Source organism: Xenopus laevis, chromosome 8L (assembly GCF_017654675.1).
Source record: "Xenopus laevis strain J_2021 chromosome 8L, Xenopus_laevis_v10.1, whole genome shotgun sequence".
In the NCBI taxonomy this organism is placed as follows: Eukaryota; Metazoa; Chordata; class Amphibia; order Anura; family Pipidae; genus Xenopus; species Xenopus laevis.
Window position 1 is genome coordinate 105,231,483 of NC_054385.1, and position 19,424 is coordinate 105,250,906.

Genomic DNA, 19,424 nt, shown 5'->3' on the forward strand with positions numbered 1-19,424 from the left:
AAGATCCGTTGTCTGGAAAATCCCAGGTGCCGAGTATTCTACTGACGTAAGGGTTAATCTGTGGGCAATCAGAGCCTTGCTGTACATTCTACAACAGTAAAACTTCACAGGTTCAGACCTTAAATATTGCATCAAAGCAATCCCACTACCACTGGCAGCCTCTTATTATGAGAGCTTGAAGCTCAGTAATAGCCGGTAACAGCACTGGAGCTCTTTCCATAGTGAATGGAAGAAGGGAGGGAAGAAGGGGGGGCACAGGAAGACCAGGCATCATTTCTTCCCTCTCCTAAGAAAGCCATTATATCACATTAAAAACATTTTATCTTGTTAGCAATTTTCCATGGTGCTTTACAGGGTGACCGCTTGGCATTAGAATCGAGGTAATAAGATATAAAAGTCTCCTTTTCAGATGGCTTCAAGTATAATTTTAAGGCGCTGTGAAACCAATACAGGAGTTTTAGTCTGCACTGAGGGACTTTAATTTTTTTCCATAAAGACAGTTCTTAAAAAGTAACCGCAGGAGCCTCACAAAGACGATTGTATTTGTCAACAGCTGAAAGAGCAGAGCATAAAATGTAGAAAGGCTCCCCCAATACAAACCTCTGACACTTGCCAAGTAACATAATGTCACTCTGTATCTTCCCCATTCTCTTACATATTATTGTAATGTTTTCTGTACGTGGAAGAGATAAAACAAATATAATGGTTTAATGAAAATTAATCAGGAAGAGTGCAAACAGCATCCATACATTATTACTATATAGTCCCACCTGGCATGGAGGCTAATCTAGCCATCAGCGTGCACTTTCTCAAGGTTTTCTCTGCAAACCTTCATATAGTCCAAGTCTTCCTCAGCAAGGTCCCATGTACACGTTGTTGCTCCTTCCTCACATGGACACCTGGACCCACAATACTTTGTTTTTGCGCTTAGTTGACTGATGTAATAGTGGTTAAACTCTATTCCAACACATATTGGGAGATGTCCTTCAATTTGAAGATTTCCCTAAAAATGGGAGAAAGTTGATTGAAATGTGTCTGGGTAAGGGTTTCCCTGATAACTACAAGCATCTAAATATCCAATCATTCCTTAGGTATTGCATGAACATACTGAGCACCCCAATAGAGAGCAGCTACAGGGGCATGATGTGCCTAACTAGGAATGACTCTACATGGGCATTTGCTGAGTAAGGTGTGAACTTTAATGGAGATTAAACGAAATAATGAACGTGGAGAAGAGTAAAACTGACTCCTCAGAGGTCATTTATTACATGCAGAGCAGGGTGTAAAGTGCAATAGTGCATTTTACCTTTTTTTTGCACTATTTTGCTTCCTACTCTGCAGACAGCAGAATTACTGCAGGCCTCTGTAAACTATTTTGGCCCTGCCTGCATTTGCCATTGCTGTATACATGAAGGGCAGGCTGGGGAGGCATGTAGGTATTCCCCTTACCTCTTCCTGTGCAGCGCTCAGATCTGCAAGTTTGGGGGTTCTGGGGTGCAGGCCACATAGGAGCCCTGTGCTTACCAATTGCCTTATGTTAAGCTGCCTTGTGCCTACCAACCCTATGCTCTGCATGTTGTGACATATTTTTTTATCCATTGCAAGGTGCAAAGCACAGCCAGCCCCAGATACTAGTACTCTCTGAAAGGCATGTATCTCATGTATTCTCTCCAGCTCACTGCTCCCATCACTTGCTACTTACTAGCCACAACAGCACCCACTTCAGCTCACTACCCCTACCCCAACCTTTCCTCCCCACCCTGTTGGCCTTTCAAATGGCTAGAGTAAGCCAGTGCATCAGGAGTGTATTATGTAGTAATTTGGGGGGAAAGGGATTGCTCCTCCATCAAGTTGCACCCCATGCAGCTGCCTCCTCTCCCTATTCCATACCATCCTTGCTTGTGTAGCCCTCAATGCACTTCTGTCTGGTGTCTAATTAAATGACCCCTTATGTCATCAAGAGTAAAATTGAAAGGGTGGGATGATGTATTGATGATGATGATGATGTGTTAAAGGTTACATTTTTATCGTATTAAGCTATGGAGAATTGTAGTAGCAGTGTGCAAAACATGAACCTGAATATAGCACAATGTTATTTAACCGCTATCCTGCCTTAGACTGTACATTAGACAGCAGGGACCTGACTGCCAATAGACAGTGAAAAAGGGGAAACGTTGCACTTCCGCAATAAAAAAACTCTTGCATGGTTTTACCTGCAACAACAGTCTTGTGTGCCAGTGTGCTTACTCTCTACAGATATTTGGAGGTTGCCGTTACCTCTATCACTGGGCACCAAGCTACTTTGAATTACATTAATGAACACGGGTGTGCAAGAGCTCTTTCTTTTCTTCGTACCTGACTGCCAATGCCATAGAATTTCCATTTTTGGGCAACCCTTTGATCCATGCCGGGCCGTGTGCATGTAGCACGTGGCACGGCAAGATGAAAAAAGCCCCAGCAGGCAATGGGTTTTAAAACTGACAAACTGGATATTTAATTATAATTTTATTACTACTTAAAACACTTAGCCTTAGCGATTTAGAGTGGAAGATAATCCTTTGGCTGAAAGAAAGACATCTGAATGCAAGTTAATAACTATGGTGAGAATTTCCCTCTGACACACAAGCATATTCTATGTTTCCCCCCTGAATGACTGAGACCAGGGTTGGAAAGTCTCGAAGGCTCAGGCATTCCTCGTATCATTTACATCCCCTTCACATCACTTTTGTTATCTTTTGTTACATATGTAAGTTGAAGTTGATGGCACTGTGGTGTAGATACACTCAACTGTAACTTTATACATGGGATATGAATAAAGAAAAACAATTTTGCTTTGAGTGGGGATTTAGAGCAACTCCCTTGCTCTCCCTGTTGTTCCGAGTACCTGAGGGGATGGCTTAGTGCTCACAAGAGGTATCACTCGTCGGGTGCACCGGGTCTCGAGTAACAAGGTACTAGCACTAAAATTAATCTGATATGACAAGTCATAAGCTGTTTGTGTCAAATGCAAATATATAAATACTGGCTAATTGCCTGGGGCTTGACTTGCAGCATTTATTATATTCAGGTCCAAACATTCCATGCAATCTTTTTAACCTCATAGTGGCCTGGGGTTTAAATATATCCATCTCTCTGCTTGATCATTAGCAACTCGAATTAAACATTGTCATTTTGCAGGTCTTTAAGGTCAGCACTGATATTGAATGTAATGGGATGGCGTAGTGGGGTAGTTTTAGTAACATCATTTAATTAATAAATTTTACAGACCCATGAAGTCTTATTAAACCTTACCTCTTGCTCTGGGGAGGGGCGTAACTGCAAGTTATTTCTAGCCTATCTTCATCCTGAGCAATTGGATCATTAAAAAAGTTTTGGATTCCTTCAGAATCTTCACCCTGAGAATGTGAGGAGCTCAATGCCAAGGGCAGCCTTTTCCTCCTACTTGTTGTCATATAATTTAAATGCCCAAAGACAGTACTGTAAAGTTACATAGTTAGTTTGGGTTGAAAAAGAGACATTTGTCCATTAAAGTGTGTTCTGTTACAACACAACAGTCCTACACATAATACATGAAACCAATTAAGTCTGGAATTTCTATAGTGCTAATAATTTCCTAGGGCTTTTACATGATATACTGGAACTCCCCTATTGTAATGGAGGATTTCTGTCAAACGTGTAATTTTTAGTCAAATGCTGGTTATACTTATGGAGTAACCCCTGGTACCAACCTTAATGCAGTGCCCTTTGCATTGATCATTTCTCTATAGCACCGATTTGTCCATAGGCACACAAAAATCAGAAGCACTCACAGATCTCACTACTGAACTGTGATAAATGAATCCTTGTGAATTCTGATATTTTTATTTTTGCCTACTTCCATGATATCTGTACAACTTTTAGCTGTAATCACTACATAACAACAATGACTATTCCTGCTTGATGAAGAGTAGTGAGGGGCGAATTTATAAAATTGTGAAACCGCCGCGAAAATTTGATGGCGTCCGTTTTTTTACGCCGGTGCATTTTCACTGGTGAATGTGCGCAGGCATCCAAAAAACAGACACAAGCATCAAAAACGAGACGCCGGCACCATTTAGCAAATTTTTTGCCATTTCGCGAATTTTCTGGCGAAAGGGCCCAAATTCACTCATCACTAGTGAAGAGATGGCTTCAGGACAGCAGAAGTAACTCCCAGAAGTATATCCACAATACCTACGACCCTACAGATTACTTTATTTTATATATATATATATATATATATATATATATATATATATATATATATATATATATAAACTTCAAAAACACATTGAACAATACAGAGGTGGTGGGGCACTCAGACATAGGTAAAGACTCACCAAATTTAAGATGTGGTCCAGGTGCACCTATCGGCAGATAGTTTAGGAGCGGTGATGGCGGAGCTCTTCCTGGTGGAGCGTCTCGTGGCTGGTCGCAGCTCTAGCGAGAAAAAATCCGTTACTTCACCCGATCATATCAATGTAAGTGAAAGTCAATACTCACTGTCAGCGCCGACCAGTCCACACAGGAGACGTTGTATTTAGTAACACCTACCTTTAGTGCACCTACCCTAGACCCTCAGCATAGGAAAGCAGAAAACTGTCAACAACAAAATTGGATAAATGGGCACAACAAGAACCCACAAGGCCACCAATATTAAAAAGTAAAAAAATATATTGTTATTTATATCAGCAACATTTCTGAAGCCTTATGCGTTTTGTGCCAAGGTGCACTTAATCATAAACTGTGAAGCCAAAACGATGCTTAGCGCACCAGTTGATCCACATCCTATTGGTCAAAAAAGAATAATGTAACAGGGATATAATTTCTATACCTGCATTTTGTCCCTCTGTTATGAAATAATACCAAAAGCGGTGACATTTGTCTGTGTATTGCGCCAATGGGATAAATTGACTCCTTGGACAAGAGTCCCAGGGGCAAAGTGTTATAATTGACCATTCACATACACACCCAACACTATTGTAAAAGGAGGTCAGTATGGCTTTTAGTTGGCTTTTGTTTTCGCAACCATTCCTAAATGGCTATGGTTATCAATGATGGTTCATCTCAATGGTTATCATTATTACACTAGTTACAGTATATTATAATATTTCTTATACATGTGTTAGTAAACCAATGACCTGTTTTATCTCAGTCTAAATATCGTTATTGTGTCTCTGGTTGGGTAAGGTTTGAACAAGGTTGGACTGGTCCAACAGGATGACGGGGAAAAACCTGGTGGGCCCAGCCAGCTCAGACTCAATCCCAAATAGCTGCTTAAGTGACTCCCTGAGCCTCAGGGTCATAAATATAGAGGAAGCAGACCCTGCAGCTGCAGGGGGGCTCAGGAGGTATAGGGGCCCCATAAGGCCCTAAATAATGAGCAATTTCAAAATGTATTGGTAAAAAAGGACAATCTCTGGATATTGTAGGGGCCCTAGAATTAATTTGTTGTGGGGCCCTGTTATATCTACTTACACCAGTGCTGACCCCCCAAAGAAATTAGAAGGTACATGCTGATGGGGGAGGGGCTGAGTTTGGCCGCGGGGGGAGTTTAGACCCTTCTAGTGGGCCCGGATCCCCCCAAACCGACCCTAGTTTTGAAGGACACAATGTACTAGGGGTTTATATCTTCTTTTATTTGTCACATTTATTCCAAGTACCACAAAATCAGGTTATTATATTAATATACTTCTCATGTGTTATAGACTGATATATGTACTATGCTGTATAGGAGTAAATGTGTTACTGGTGGAAGGGAAATGTGACTTGCTTAGTTATTTCATTTTGTGATCACATTTTAGTCATTTCTTTTTAAAGTTGACCTGTCATTATGCGATTTATATGGTACCATACAAATATAAAATTCCACTCCTGCATCCCTGTGCTAGAACTCTCGTCTTTTAGCAAATAATATGAAATGAATACAAAAAAAATAAGAACACTAGTTATTTCTCAACCTGGAAACTTTTCATGGGTCAAAAGGGCTGCTACTGTATTACAAAGTCATTTTATAGGGGTGTGTTTATGGATACATTCTTAAATTTCCTCTCATTCCAGGTGGAGAAAAAGACAGACAATAGACAGCGTGGCTGGATGAAATATCATGTTATTTGCCAGGTTTCTTGGCCTTTGTTTCCGCAAGCTTTTCTCTGTGCTTTGCTTCCTTTACCCACTTTATGATATAAAGGTATTAGTGTATAACTAACATCTCTATATGTTAAGTTGTCTGTGCGGATGGAAAAAAAACAAAGCTTAACCTAATGGAGCTATATCTAGATATATATTCTTATATATTATTATTATGATTATTATCATATACTTTATATAACAATCAGTACAATACATATTATACATATTACAATACATATTATAGAATGCAATTATAGTAGTTTATAATACACAAAAGCAATTAAATCCTTATAAACGGTGACTGGTGACATCATCAGTTATAAACAGTGAGTAGTGATGTCATTTTTGTCACATGACTCACTAAAACTTATGTATTATAATAAATAAAGTGCCCCTTGTTGGAAAATATGAGGATATTAGAAGTTACCACGGAGTTCATGACCTGTATAAAAACACTAGGCCTTCAGCCTCGTACTTTTATATGGTCATGGAATTCCTCAGTGACTTATAATATCCTTATGTTTTACAATAGGGGGTACTTTATTCACTATATAAAGTAGATTATTTAAATGCAAAGTGCAGTAGTACAAAGTGCATCTGAAAAGAAATTTAGTAAGAATGGTGAATTTTTAATTTTTTTGGTATCTTAAGCTGGCCATAGACGCAAAGACCGATAGTTTGAATCCTCAAACGATCAGACTTCCCCATCTCCCGACCTGCCACTTACCATTCAGATCAAATAAAGTAGTAAAAGAACAGATCAGCCGATGTTCTGCCCCTGACAGCAATCGTACGATAGTTATGTCCAACAAAGCTGGTGACAGTCTCCCACTGAAAATCGTACGATCGGCAATACACGCAGAGATATTATGTTTCTTTTCAAATTCTTTTTAGTGAATTTTACAACAAAGCATTATGATCATTAGTTTAATTCCTGAATTATCAATCAGCCTTCCCCATGAGTTTATGGGGGTTATTTACTAAGCTCTGAATACACGAAATTCCTTGAAATCCAACAAAATCTTGATTTCTTGGCTTTTTAAAAAATCACTAATTTTTCAGAATTTATTAAACCCAGAGGGATAAAAAGCCTGGTTACGTTACGGCAATTTCACAATGTTTTCGGAGATTTCGGATGAAAACTTTGAAAAATTCGGAGTTTTAGGGGAAAATTCATGAAAAAATCATGAAAGTCGAAGCTTTTCCCACAAAGGTAATTTTTGGGAAAATGTAATAATAAATAAGTGTTAAAAACCCGAGCGGGTTAGATCAGAGTTTGTAGCAGCCGATATTGAGATAAATTCGGACCTTGATAAATAACCCCCTATGTATAAATTTCATTTTGTTGTCATCTAAAGATTCTACATAAATTGACTGTCTCCTGTTTATTTTTTCCTTCAAGGAAAAATCCCCCATTCTGAATCCAAGAACCTCCTGAATACATAGGCTATATAAATATGAAAGTACATCTTTCAGAGTGGGGTTTTTTACTGTTATCCAGAACAAAAATATAGATTTCCTAGTGGCTTCCATTAATAGTTGACAAAAATCATGAACCTCAGCTGAAGAGTTGACAAAAAGGACATTATTTGCCTTGACATGTCTAAAAGTGCAAATTCTGGACCCAATTTAATATTTACATTAATTGAATCTTTGATAAAACCTTTGATTTTCTTCCATAAAATCTTTATCAGTGGACATGACCAAATATAATGAAAAAAGTCAACTTTATTTTCTTTGCATGTCGGACAAAATGATACCTTTGAGAAAATTCTGAAATAACAATCCATAGCCAAGGTGAATAAACCTAAACGGTTAGTTTTTCCAATCCTCAGAATTAACATTTTTTCTACAGAGATATTATCGGCAGCCGACAGAAATCTTTTAACCTGGCCGTTCATCCAAACGACTGATCTCCGTGGGACGAAAAATGCCGGGACTCTCCCCACAAGGCCTGAAAATCGTATGAATCGAGGATTCGTACAATCGGATCTTTGCGTCTATGGCCAGCTTTAGTTGAGTTTGAATTTGATGGGTTCTCAATCAACCGATTGCATCGCAATGCCTACAGTCTAGAGCCGAAGATGGCAACATTAGCCAATGTTCAGCTATGAAAGATATGTCAGAGTTCAGAATTTGGCTTTTCATCAGTAGCGGGTAGCCGTTTTCACCATCTGCATGTTGCCGTCTAACACAAGGTATCAGTCTCACCTCTCGGCATGATCACCCTGAGTGGTTTTTAATGTTGTTTAATGTTGATGTTTAGATAATGGAAAAGAGCCCCCTCCCTAACCTTGCCAAACAGTCTCCTCCTAGTATAAACTGGGCCTGACAATGTTACAGATTGTTACAGGCTGCCCCCACCCAGGAAAGTGAAAAAACATGCAAAAGTGAAGTGTTCATTGCAGCGAATGAGGGATTGCTTCAAGGGCAAATATCAGCATCTAAATGCATTATGGATGTTGAAATGAAGATAATGAATATAAGTAAGTCTAAGGGGCAGATTAATCAAGGGTCGAATTCCGAATTTAAAAAACTCCGAAATTCAAAATTAAAAAAGACCTACCGAAATTTATTTTAAAAAAGCAAAGTTTTTTTTTGCAGGTGAATAGTCGGTATTCGTTCGAATTCGTTTGAATTTGAATCATCAATAGCGCAGTTGATCAAATTCGAATCAAAGTTTTTCCCCAAAAAAACATAGATTTCTCAAAGTCCACCAATTGACTCCAAATAGGTTCTAGGAGGTCCCCCGTTTGCTAAAACAGCAATTCGGCAGGTCTCAAATGGTGAATGGTCGAAGTTGAACTTTTAAAGACACAGTACATGATACATTTCGATATTCAAATTTTTTTTCTAATTCGAATCGAATTTGGACTATTCCCTAGTCGAAGTACACAAAAATTAGCTTGAAATTCGAATTTTCACTTCGACCTTTGATAAATCTGTCCCTAAATTTAAATTTTTTTTTTTTTTTTTTTGCATTGTATCACACCAGCATTTATACCCTATAGTCCCCAAATTCACCCACCCCAAAGAAAATCTTAATCCTTGATGAGCCTGGTACTTAAAGGGGTTGTTCACCGTTAAATGAACCTTTAGAATGACATAGACATTAATACTCCGAGACAATTTGCAATTGATTTTCATTTTTAGATCTTTTGTGGTTTTCCAGATATTTAGCTTTTTGTTCAGATGCTCTGCATTTTGGAATTTCAGCAGCTGTCTGTTTGCTAGGTTCTTGTTTACCTTAGCAACCAGGCAGTGGTTTAAATGAGAGACTGGGATATGAATAGGAGACGGACTGAATAGAAACAAAGGAATAAAAAGCAACAATAATAATAACCTTTTAAGCTCGCAGAGCAATAATTTTTTGGCTGCTGGGATCAGTGACCCTTATTTGAAAGCTGTAAATATGTAGGAGAGAAAGGCAAATAATAGAAAAAGTATTTTAAAAAATGAAGACCAACTGCAAAATTGCTAGAAACAATTTTTAGTATGATGTAGAGAGTAATATTCTGAGACAATTTGCATTTGGCTCACATTTTTTTTTATAATTTATTGCATTTGAGTTATATAGCTTTTAATTTAGCAGCTCTCCAGTTTGCAATTTCAGCAATCTTGATGCTAGGGTCCTAATTACCCTAGCAACCATGCATTGATTTGAATAATAGGCTGGAATATGAATTGGAGAGGCCTGAATAGAAAGATGAGTAATAAAAGTAGTGAAAACAATACATTAGTGACAAAAGCTGGAAAGAGTCAGAAGAAGAATGCAAATAATTAAAAAACTATATAAAAAAATAAATAATGAAGACCAATTAAAAGATTGCTTAGAACTGGCCATTCTATAACATACTAAAAGTTAACTTAAAGATGAACCACCTTTGAATATAAACACCAAATGGATTAGTTAATGTTTATTTCCTGGCCCCAAGTATATGTTCAACAACAGGTTTTTTTAGTTAATGGTTGATGATTGTACAGTTGTTGAACTACCAATCTTGCGTCCAGGTAAACTCCAATCTACAATAAAAGCCTAATGAAAGCTTCTTAGAAGACGGTCACTTGGAAACACAGGCTGTCACAAAAGTGACAAATGTGACAATAGGCTGGCAAGCCTTTTCGATAATGTTCTCACTCACAGTTGCGTTTTTGGGTTACCTGAAAAAACCTCATCACTCATGGGAAACAGCTGATCCTTGGGCATTAACTCATTTGTTCTCCTGTGTTTGATCAAGAACACTGCCTGCTAGGCCTCAGTGTAGTCACACGGAGGAGATTTCAGCAGAGGAATGCATTTTCATGCCAAAATCAGCTCCGTATGTCTGCACCCAGCTCCACTCAGTGGAGATCTTTTATCAACACAGGGCAAATTTGCCCATGGGCAGTAACCCATGGCAACCAATCAAATTGCTGCATTCATTGTAGGGATGAACCAAATCAACTATTTTGGATTTGGCTGAACCCCCGAATCCTTCACGAAAGATTCAGCCGAATACCGAACCAAATCCGAATCCTAATTTGCATATGCAAATAATGGATGGGACGGGAAAAACATTCGGTTCGGCCAGGCAGAAGGATTCGACTGAATCTGAATCCTGCTGAAAAAGGCAGAATCCTGGGCGAATCCCAAACTAAATCCTGGATTCAGTGCATCCCTAATTCATTGTTCTATTTGCAGCTGGCTTTAAAAAGCTATTCACTGATTGGCTGTTATGGGTAACTGCCCATATGCAAATTTGGTAAATTTGTTGATAAATGAGCCCCAGTGACTCTGGGTGCAGACACAGAAAAGCCTAGACATGATCAGAGGGGCTGTTTATAAGGGCAGAGACACACACTAGTCGCACAGCGATTAATCACCTCTTCTTCGGGCGACTAATCTGGGAGCGTTTTGTTTTCTGAAGTTTCCTCATCAGGCAACTTCTGCGACTTTGGAAAATGAAGCAATACGAGTGCCAAGGCAGGGGAAGGCAGTCGCCCAAAGCAACTAATCTCCCCGAATCTGAGCGTGTGTCCCTGCCCTATGGCTACGGCCACACAGGGCTGTTTCTCAGCCTGCGCAAGACGAGAAACAGCCCCATGTGTCCGTAGCCTTAAGACATAGCATTTCTAGCTTCATGCTGGGGCTGCAAGATATATAAGAGAGGCAGGCTTCAGGAGACAGAATGTCTGGCTTCACATTGAGAGGTTGCAAGTTGTAACAAAGAAGCAATTAAGTCATTTAATTGAATCGAAGTTCACACCCTTACCTATTGTTTCCATACACAAGCAGAGAACACCAAGAGGTCCTTTTGCTGGCTACCTGTATAAACAATCTCTAATGATTTCCACTTAAGTAATACTAGGCCCAATTAAACAGTTTTGCACAAGTGTCCATGCAAGAATATATAGCATGAGACATAACTGGAAACATGAAACATAACAGGCCAGTTCTGTTACGGGAAATACTAATTTACCAATAAAATCTGATACTGCCCGTGACTCAGACCCATTTGTCCTCATAGCAATGGCAGGAAATAAAAGGCACCCATACGTATGCCCCCTGCTGAAGCAGACAACGACTGAAACTCTGCATTAGGCACCTGATTGAGCCGTCTCCATGCATACACCGTATGACCGAGCAAACACTGAAGATGGCTTAAGGTACCGTTCTTACGTGTCTTTGTTTTGCAGACCAGTAAAATCAGAAGTGCAAAACTCTTAAGCCAGAAGAAACTCTATTTCCTGATATCAATCCTTAAAACAATCATGTAGTGACACTATAAAGACATAACAAGTCTACGCAGACAGGTAATACCTGTTATCCAGAATGCTCGGGACCTGGGGTTTTCTGTAATTTGGATCTTCATTCCTTAAGTCTACTAAAAAAAATCATTTAAACATTAATTAAACCCAATAGGATTACTTTCCCTTCAATAAAGATGCATTATATATTAGTTTGGATCAAATAATCATTTTTAAAAATTTGAATTGTTTGGATAAAATGGAGTCTATGGGATGCATATTAGCTAAGTTTGGATCAAGTACAAGGTACTATTTCATTATTACAAGGAAAAAGGGAATCATTTTTAAACATTTTAATTATTTGGATAAAATGGAGTCTATGGGAGACAACTTTTCCGTAATTCCGAGCTTTCTGGATAATGGGTTTCCAGATTACCCAGGGTTGGATTGGGTTGGCAAGACACCGGTAAAAAAACAGTTGGGCCCAGCCAAACCAGACCAGAACCCTGTCAGTGCTCCCCCAGGCTACTGATAGGGGGTGTGGGGGTGCGGAAAGGGGACCCTTTGGGGGCCCTGCACCCTCCAGTCCGATACCTGCACCATAAACAATGCTGCTGCTCATTTTGAAATGGTGCCAAGAAGACCAAAACTGTCCATAAGTGCATCGATCAAGCCCAAAAAACCCCATAGATTCACACATGGCCGCCAGCAGTGGGGGACAGGGGAGACAAGTGTCCTGGGCCCTGCATGAAGGGGGGCCCGGCAGTGCTGCACTTTTGAAACAGCCGGGCCCCCCTTGAGAGCGCCGAAGCTTTGTGGCCATTTTTGAAGTTCTGAACAGCCGAAATGTTGAAGTGCTGAAAAGCAGAACAGCCGAAGTCCCAAAGCGGTGAAAAGACCCGAAGCCACGGAAACAGCCGCAGTCGAAGTGTCGAAAAGACCCAAAGCCACGAAAGGAGGCGAAGTTAATGTCCTGAAGCCATGAGTTCAACTCTACTGAACACCAATTTGTGGGTTTTTTTTGTGTTTTTTTAATCCCCCCTGCCACCAATGTTTTTTTAAAAAATATTTTTTGGGGCCCCAATTTTTTTAACTTGTAAGGGGGCCCTGGCGCTGATGTCTGTTTGGTCTTTTAACTGTGATGTGCAGTGGGCGGGATCTGGGGTGGGGCTTGGGCTCCAGGGTGGACAGGGCCCCAAAAATTTTGTTGCATGGGGCCCCCTGATTTCTAATGGTGGCCCTGGATTCACATGTGGGGTCCCTGACTTCAAAATAGTCACCGGTAAGACAAGATGTAAATGCTGGAGTGTAGCATAATAGCACACTGTATCTCCATACAGAAACGTTAATTTCTATACAGTATAATCCAGTTCCAAATCACTTTTGCATCATCTCTTCTCTCATTCAGGTCAATGTATGTTTCCCAAATAATATCCTACCCAATTATTTCTTTCTGAAACATTGCCACACAGAGACGTCGCAGTCTGCAAAATGATGACTACATGTTATCGACGTTTAAATGGATTCCTTTGACAATATTTGGTTACAGTAACCCCCTTAGTGCTAATGGCTGCAGAAGTCCATCACATGCAATCGAATGGCCTTTTTTTTTAACCTCATAAAGAGAAAGGAAATAAAGTAGAAGGTTCATTGTATCTAATGGGTGGAAGGCTAGTGCTCCTGGTAGTGCGGGATAGCAACGGTATATGTAAGTCCTGAGTGTACTTTTCAGTGGTACTCTATGTTGTATATTGCTCCTACAATACTTCCACCGTACTAGTTAGCAGAATTTATACTGAATATCGTATCACAGCCAAGCTGATGACATTGCTTTATCGGAAAAACATCTGCCTTCTAAGCGCCCCTTCTTCTGGCAAAATTATTATCGCCCCCACATTTTCAACGGAGGCAGCAGAAAGTCCAAACCTGATCCAGTGAGGCTATGTTGTCACAAAGCTATTTTTAATACCTGCTTGTTCCTGATCTGCTAGAGAATTGTGCTTAGCTTGCCACGCTTCCTATCAGCCTGTGGAACGACAAACAAGGCTTGCTGAATAATTCATGATCGGCAATTTTCTTCTAGCCACTGACTCATCAATCACAGCTGTCTAACAAGACAAGTATTCACCTACAGAGCACAATTTATTCACTGGCATTGTGGTATTTATTAAAGGCCGGTGGCATAATAATATTACCGTGCATTTAGAGAGTATCTTTTGCTTTGCAGGTTGCATTACATTAACATTTGATTTAAATGAATTCACTTTCAGGCTAGTTCACTTGATTTTTTTTTCTTTTCTTTTAAAGGGACAAAACAGAATCAGTTTGTGCCTGAAAATAAAGTGTAATGTTAAGTAAAGCAGACGAGTGTTAGGGTAAAAAAGGATAAACATTGAAACAAATCTATAGTCTATTTGATTAGTGATGGGCGAATTTATTCGCCAGGCACGAATTCGGCGAATTTGCGCGATTCGCCGCCAGCGAATAAATTTGCGAAATGCCTGCGAAAAAATTTGCCGACGTAAAAAACATTTTTGACTCCGGCGTCCGTTTTTTCGAGAAAAAAAAATTGAAAAAAACGGACGCCGGCATCAAAAACGGGCGCCGGCGTCAAAAATGAGACGCCGGCGCCGTTTCACGAAAATTCGCCCATCACTATATTTGATTCTTTAATAGGGAAGTGTGTTTCCAATTACTCAGCCTACTCACCTTTAAGTTAACTTTTAGTATGTTATACAATGGCTAATTCTAAGCAACTTTTCATATTGTCTTTATTTTTTATAGTTTTTTAATTATTCGCCTTCTTCTTCTGACTCTTTCCAGCTTTCAAATGGGGGTCACTGACCCCATCTAAAAACAAATGCTCTGTAAGGCTACAAATGTATTGTTAGTGTTACTTTTTATTACTTTTCTTTCTATTCAAGTCCTCCCCTATTTATATTCCAGTTTTTTATTCAAATCAATGCATGGTTGCTGGAGTAATTTGGACCCTAGCAACCAGATTGCTAAAATTGCAAACTAGAGAGCTGCTGAATATAAAGCGAGATAACTCAAAGACCACAAATAATAAAAAATGAAAACATGACGGAGGGGCACGGAGGGAAGGAGAACGTGACGGAAGGGAGGAGAACGAGATGGAGGGGAGGATAATGTGACAGGAGGGAGGGGAGTAGGGGGTGCGAACCCAGCTAGGGGTAGGGAGAAGACAATTTTAGAGGTAGCTGCCCAGCACCATTTTATTATTGCGCCCTAGGCAGCTGCTTCTTCTGCCTACCCCTAGTTCCAGCCCTGTGGTGCAGAGAGGAAGAGATGAAGCCATCTTTGTAGTACAGTGCTGTATGGTCATGCCATTATGACCTGAACAACAATGCTGATCATTTTTAGTAGAGGTATGGGACCTGTTAACCAGAATGCTCAGGGACCAAGGATTTTTCAAATAAGGGATCTTTCCATAATTTGGATCAGCATACTTTGTCTACTAAAAAAATAATTTAAACATTAAATAAACCAAATAAGGCAAGTATGGCGCAGAGAAGAAGAGATGAAGCCATCTTTCTAGTACAGTACTATATGGTCATGCCACAGAAACACTTAGTATGGACTAAAAAAATAATAAAAAAGATTATCCAAGGTCTCTGGAAAGCAACCAACTGTTAATTAAAAGCGTGTTGCCCCCATGCATAGCTAAAGTGTTCCATGCATCGAATGGAGCATCTCTATAGGCTGAGTTCGTTTTATTTCTGACATGACACATACAGCATTGCACAAGCTACAGATAGATGGGGAAAATACATTGTTATCAGTATTGCAGGCAGGATCCTCAGTGACCAAAAGAATTTGTTCTGCAGAGATGAGAGATGTACAGCAGGATGATGTGCATTTACTCACGTAATTGGAATAATGGTGGTGAGATTGCTTGTAGCTAATAGGCCTTAGTTACTGGTCTTTTTGTTTAATTCAGCCATCAGCTGTCAGCAAGCACACAGGAAGATCTGCCTCGCAGGAGCATTGCATCTGTAATTTTGTACTCTTGTCTCCCTCCCCAAAGGCTGTTGATATAAATTGTATGTAAATCTCCCAAGAGGAATTCTGCGCTGTATAGTTTGGATTGGCTAAAAGAAATAACAAGAATAGCCGGTAAATCCATTTTCCCAGAAGGAAAATATTCAGAACCCTTATTTACCGTATTTTCTTTGTATTGTAAAACCACCTCCTCACATGATACACACACTCACATTATATATACACACACACTCACATTATATACACACACACACAGACATAGATAAATATAGATAGGAGATTGTGATATCAGTGTGTTTGGCTCAACATGCAAGACCCTTTTCTTCCAGTGTAGTGAATGGTGTTCCTCGGCAACATGTTGCACTATGAAGAGCCATTGTACAATATACAGGTATGGGACCCGTTATCCAGAATGCTCGGGACCTGGGGTTTTCTGGATAATGGTGGATCTTTCCATAATTTGGATCTTCATACCCTAAGTCTATTAAAAACCCAATAGTCTGGTTTTGCTTCCAAAAAAGGATTCATTATATCTTAATTGGGATCATGTACAAGGTATTGTTTTATTATTACAAAGAAATAGGAAATGACGTTTAAAAATGTGAATTATTTGGATAAAATGGAATCAATGGGAGACGGCCTTCCTGTAATTTGGAGCTTTCTGGATTACGGGTTGCCAGATAATGGATCCCATTTCTGTATATGTATTTTTAACGGAATAGAACGGCCATAATTAGAGGTAAGTGATAGGTTACTAGCTTAATTCTATAGTACAGGCTATAAAAAAGACCAAACTGCATTTTATGGTGACAATGGTCACCATTGGGTCTAGTGTCTGATCACCATTATGACCTGAAGAATGTCTTACTATACACCTCAATGCTGACCATTTTTAGTACAGGAAGGGGACCTGTAAACCAAAATGCTGGGGACCCAGGATTTTTCAGATAAGGGCTTTTTCCATAATTTGGATCAGCATATTTTGTCTATTAAAAAATCAATCAAACATTAAATAAATCTAATAGGAATGCTTTTCCTCAGAAAGGATTCATTATAACTTAGTCTGGATGGAGTACAAGGTACTATTTTATTACAGTTTTATTACTGAGAAAATGTAAATTATTTGATTAAAATGGAGTCTGCGAGAGATGGCTGTCTTGTAATTCGGAGCTCTATGGATAACGGGTTTCCATGTAATGGAGATTCTATACCTGTAATAATATGATTATTGTGTATAAATTAATAATTTGCTGGTGAAGTTGAGCAGTTCTGCAGAACCTATAGTTCCATCAATAGCATATATCTCCATTTATTTCCCATAATGCAGAGCTACAGACAGGTATGGGACCTGTTATCCAGAATGCTCAGTACCTGGGGTATTCCGGATAACAGATTTTTCTGTAATTTGGATTTTCATACCTTAAGGGTCAGGCCACACAGGGCTTTTTGGGGAGATTTGGTCACCTGCTAAAATGAAAAAAAGCCGGCGCTAATCACATGCGGCGGTCGTTTTCCGATGTCGGCCGAAGCTGCCTCACGAGCAAACTTCGGGCAACTTCGGAAAATGAATCACCGCGTGCGATTAGCGCCGGAATTTTTTCATTTTAGCCGGCGCAGAGTCAGGGAAGGCGTTTGGGGAGATTGATCACCGCAAAAATTAAGCGATTAGTCGCCAGGCGACCAAATCTCCCCAAAACACCTAGTGTAGACTTACCCTAAAGGGGTTGTTCACCTTTCAAACACTTTTTTCAGTTCAGTTGTTTTCAGATTGTTCCCCAGAAATAAAGACTTTTTTCAATTACTTTCCATTATATATTTTTTAGTTTTTCTAAAATCTAAGTTTAAAGTTGCATGTTCGTGTCTCTGGTGTTTAGGTCTGTTACAATTTTGCAACATTGAGTTGATACATTTCTCAGCAGCATCTCTGGAGTATTAGTAACTGTTGTATTAATTCTAACAGCTGCCTTTATTGAAACTCAGGCATTCTGCTGGGCAGGGACAAAGATAAGAAATGTATCAACTAAATGTATCAATGTAGAACAGTTTACAGGGTCGACGACCCCCCGTACCAGAACTGACACATTATACTTCAATATTAGAAAAAGGGTGACACATAGAAAATAGAAAGTATTTGGAAAAAGTTGTTATTTCTGGTGATCTATCTGAAAACAACTAGTTAAGAAACACTTCTTAAGTCTACTAGAAAATCATGTAAATATTAAATAAACCCAATAGGCTGGTTTTGCTTCCAATTAGGATTAATTATATCTTTGTTGGGCTCAAGTACAAGGTACTGTTTTATTTTATAAATTTGGATTATTTGATTATAAAGGAGTCTATGGGAGATGGCCATTCCGTAATTCAGATCTTTCTGGACAATGATAGGGTGCAATCCTGCCATGGTTTTTGCACAATGCTCCTTGCTCTGCAGGGAACCTATATTTGCTCCATGTCTGTAATGTATTAATGATGTGCAGGTTGGGGGCAAGCACAAAGCTGTTCCCCACTTCTACCATCTTTCTTTTCCCTAAGTTGCATTTTTTTCATGGGTGCAAGTTAGGAGTGGTAACAGTCTGCATTGGGGCTCTGAACTTACCACCTGCTCTATAGCATTGCACCAACTCTGTGCTCTGCATTATGAGGCTCATGTAAATTACCCCCCTTGTTGCAATGACTGATATACTAACCCTAATATGAGGATATGTTCTTTCATTTATTCTGCAACTATTAAGGATGTGGGCTTTAAGATATACTCATACTGTTCATCACAAGTCTTGCAATAGCCCTAAATAGACATCATCATCAGCATGAACATAAGATGCATGTCCCCCACTGAGCAGCACAGGCTATATAAACGGCAGGAACAATACAAACATCAGCTCCTATTGAAAGCAGTCTATGGAAGGTTTAAAGTACCATCATGGCGTCAGATTAGGTAGAACATTTCCATCTCTGTGGTTTCATGGCTATGTTATCAAGGAGTGCATGTGCCATAATTACAATATATGCAGCAATGTGCAGGAATAAATGTCTCTGCAGCCTAATATCATGGAAGAATGGAACGGTGCATGGCTAAAAAGATATTTTCTTTTTCTGTAGCTGCAGTATATGTTGTTAAGTAGGTCTGGAGCTGTCTGAGGCAGGGAGGCAGGCTGAGACAAAAGCATAGCTATGAGTCATAATCTCTCTTAATAAGGAGGTGTGAAAAATGTTTTCTAAATATTGTAGCTGTGCTGTTGTCTGTATGTGATTATAATGTTTATGCTAGAAGCAGAGAAACAAAAGCGGATAACATCTGGTTAGGAAAAAAAAGATCTCCCAGAAACACTCGAGATAAAGAACCATAGAAAAACAAATCAAACTCGAGTCTTTACATTGGAGTGCTTCTAAAACCACTAAAAATGCTTCCCCTGTAAAAACGTCTATTATATTCCCTTATCTAAAGTACCTGCACTATAAGTATAAATATACTGCATTCAGATATCTACGTGTTTAAATATCAATATGGCTTGGTGCCTTTTTTT

General features: G+C 39.4%; 1 long non-coding RNA gene across 2 annotated transcripts; it reads right to left on the reverse strand.

Annotated features, from left to right (window-relative positions):
* Positions 1-255: 255 nt before the first annotated feature.
* LOC121397145 lies at positions 256-19,141 on the reverse strand. 2 transcript variants are annotated; one of them, XR_005963500.1, is made up of 3 exons: positions 18,817-19,141; positions 4,359-4,458; positions 256-1,003 (listed from the first exon to the last, which is right to left on the reverse strand). It is a non-coding gene; the product is annotated as an uncharacterized LOC121397145 (long non-coding RNA). The 2 variants fall into 2 exon arrangements; XR_005963501.1 differs by lacking the exon at positions 18,817-19,141 and adding an exon at positions 15,766-16,018.
* Between the last annotated feature and the right edge of the window lie 283 nt (positions 19,142-19,424).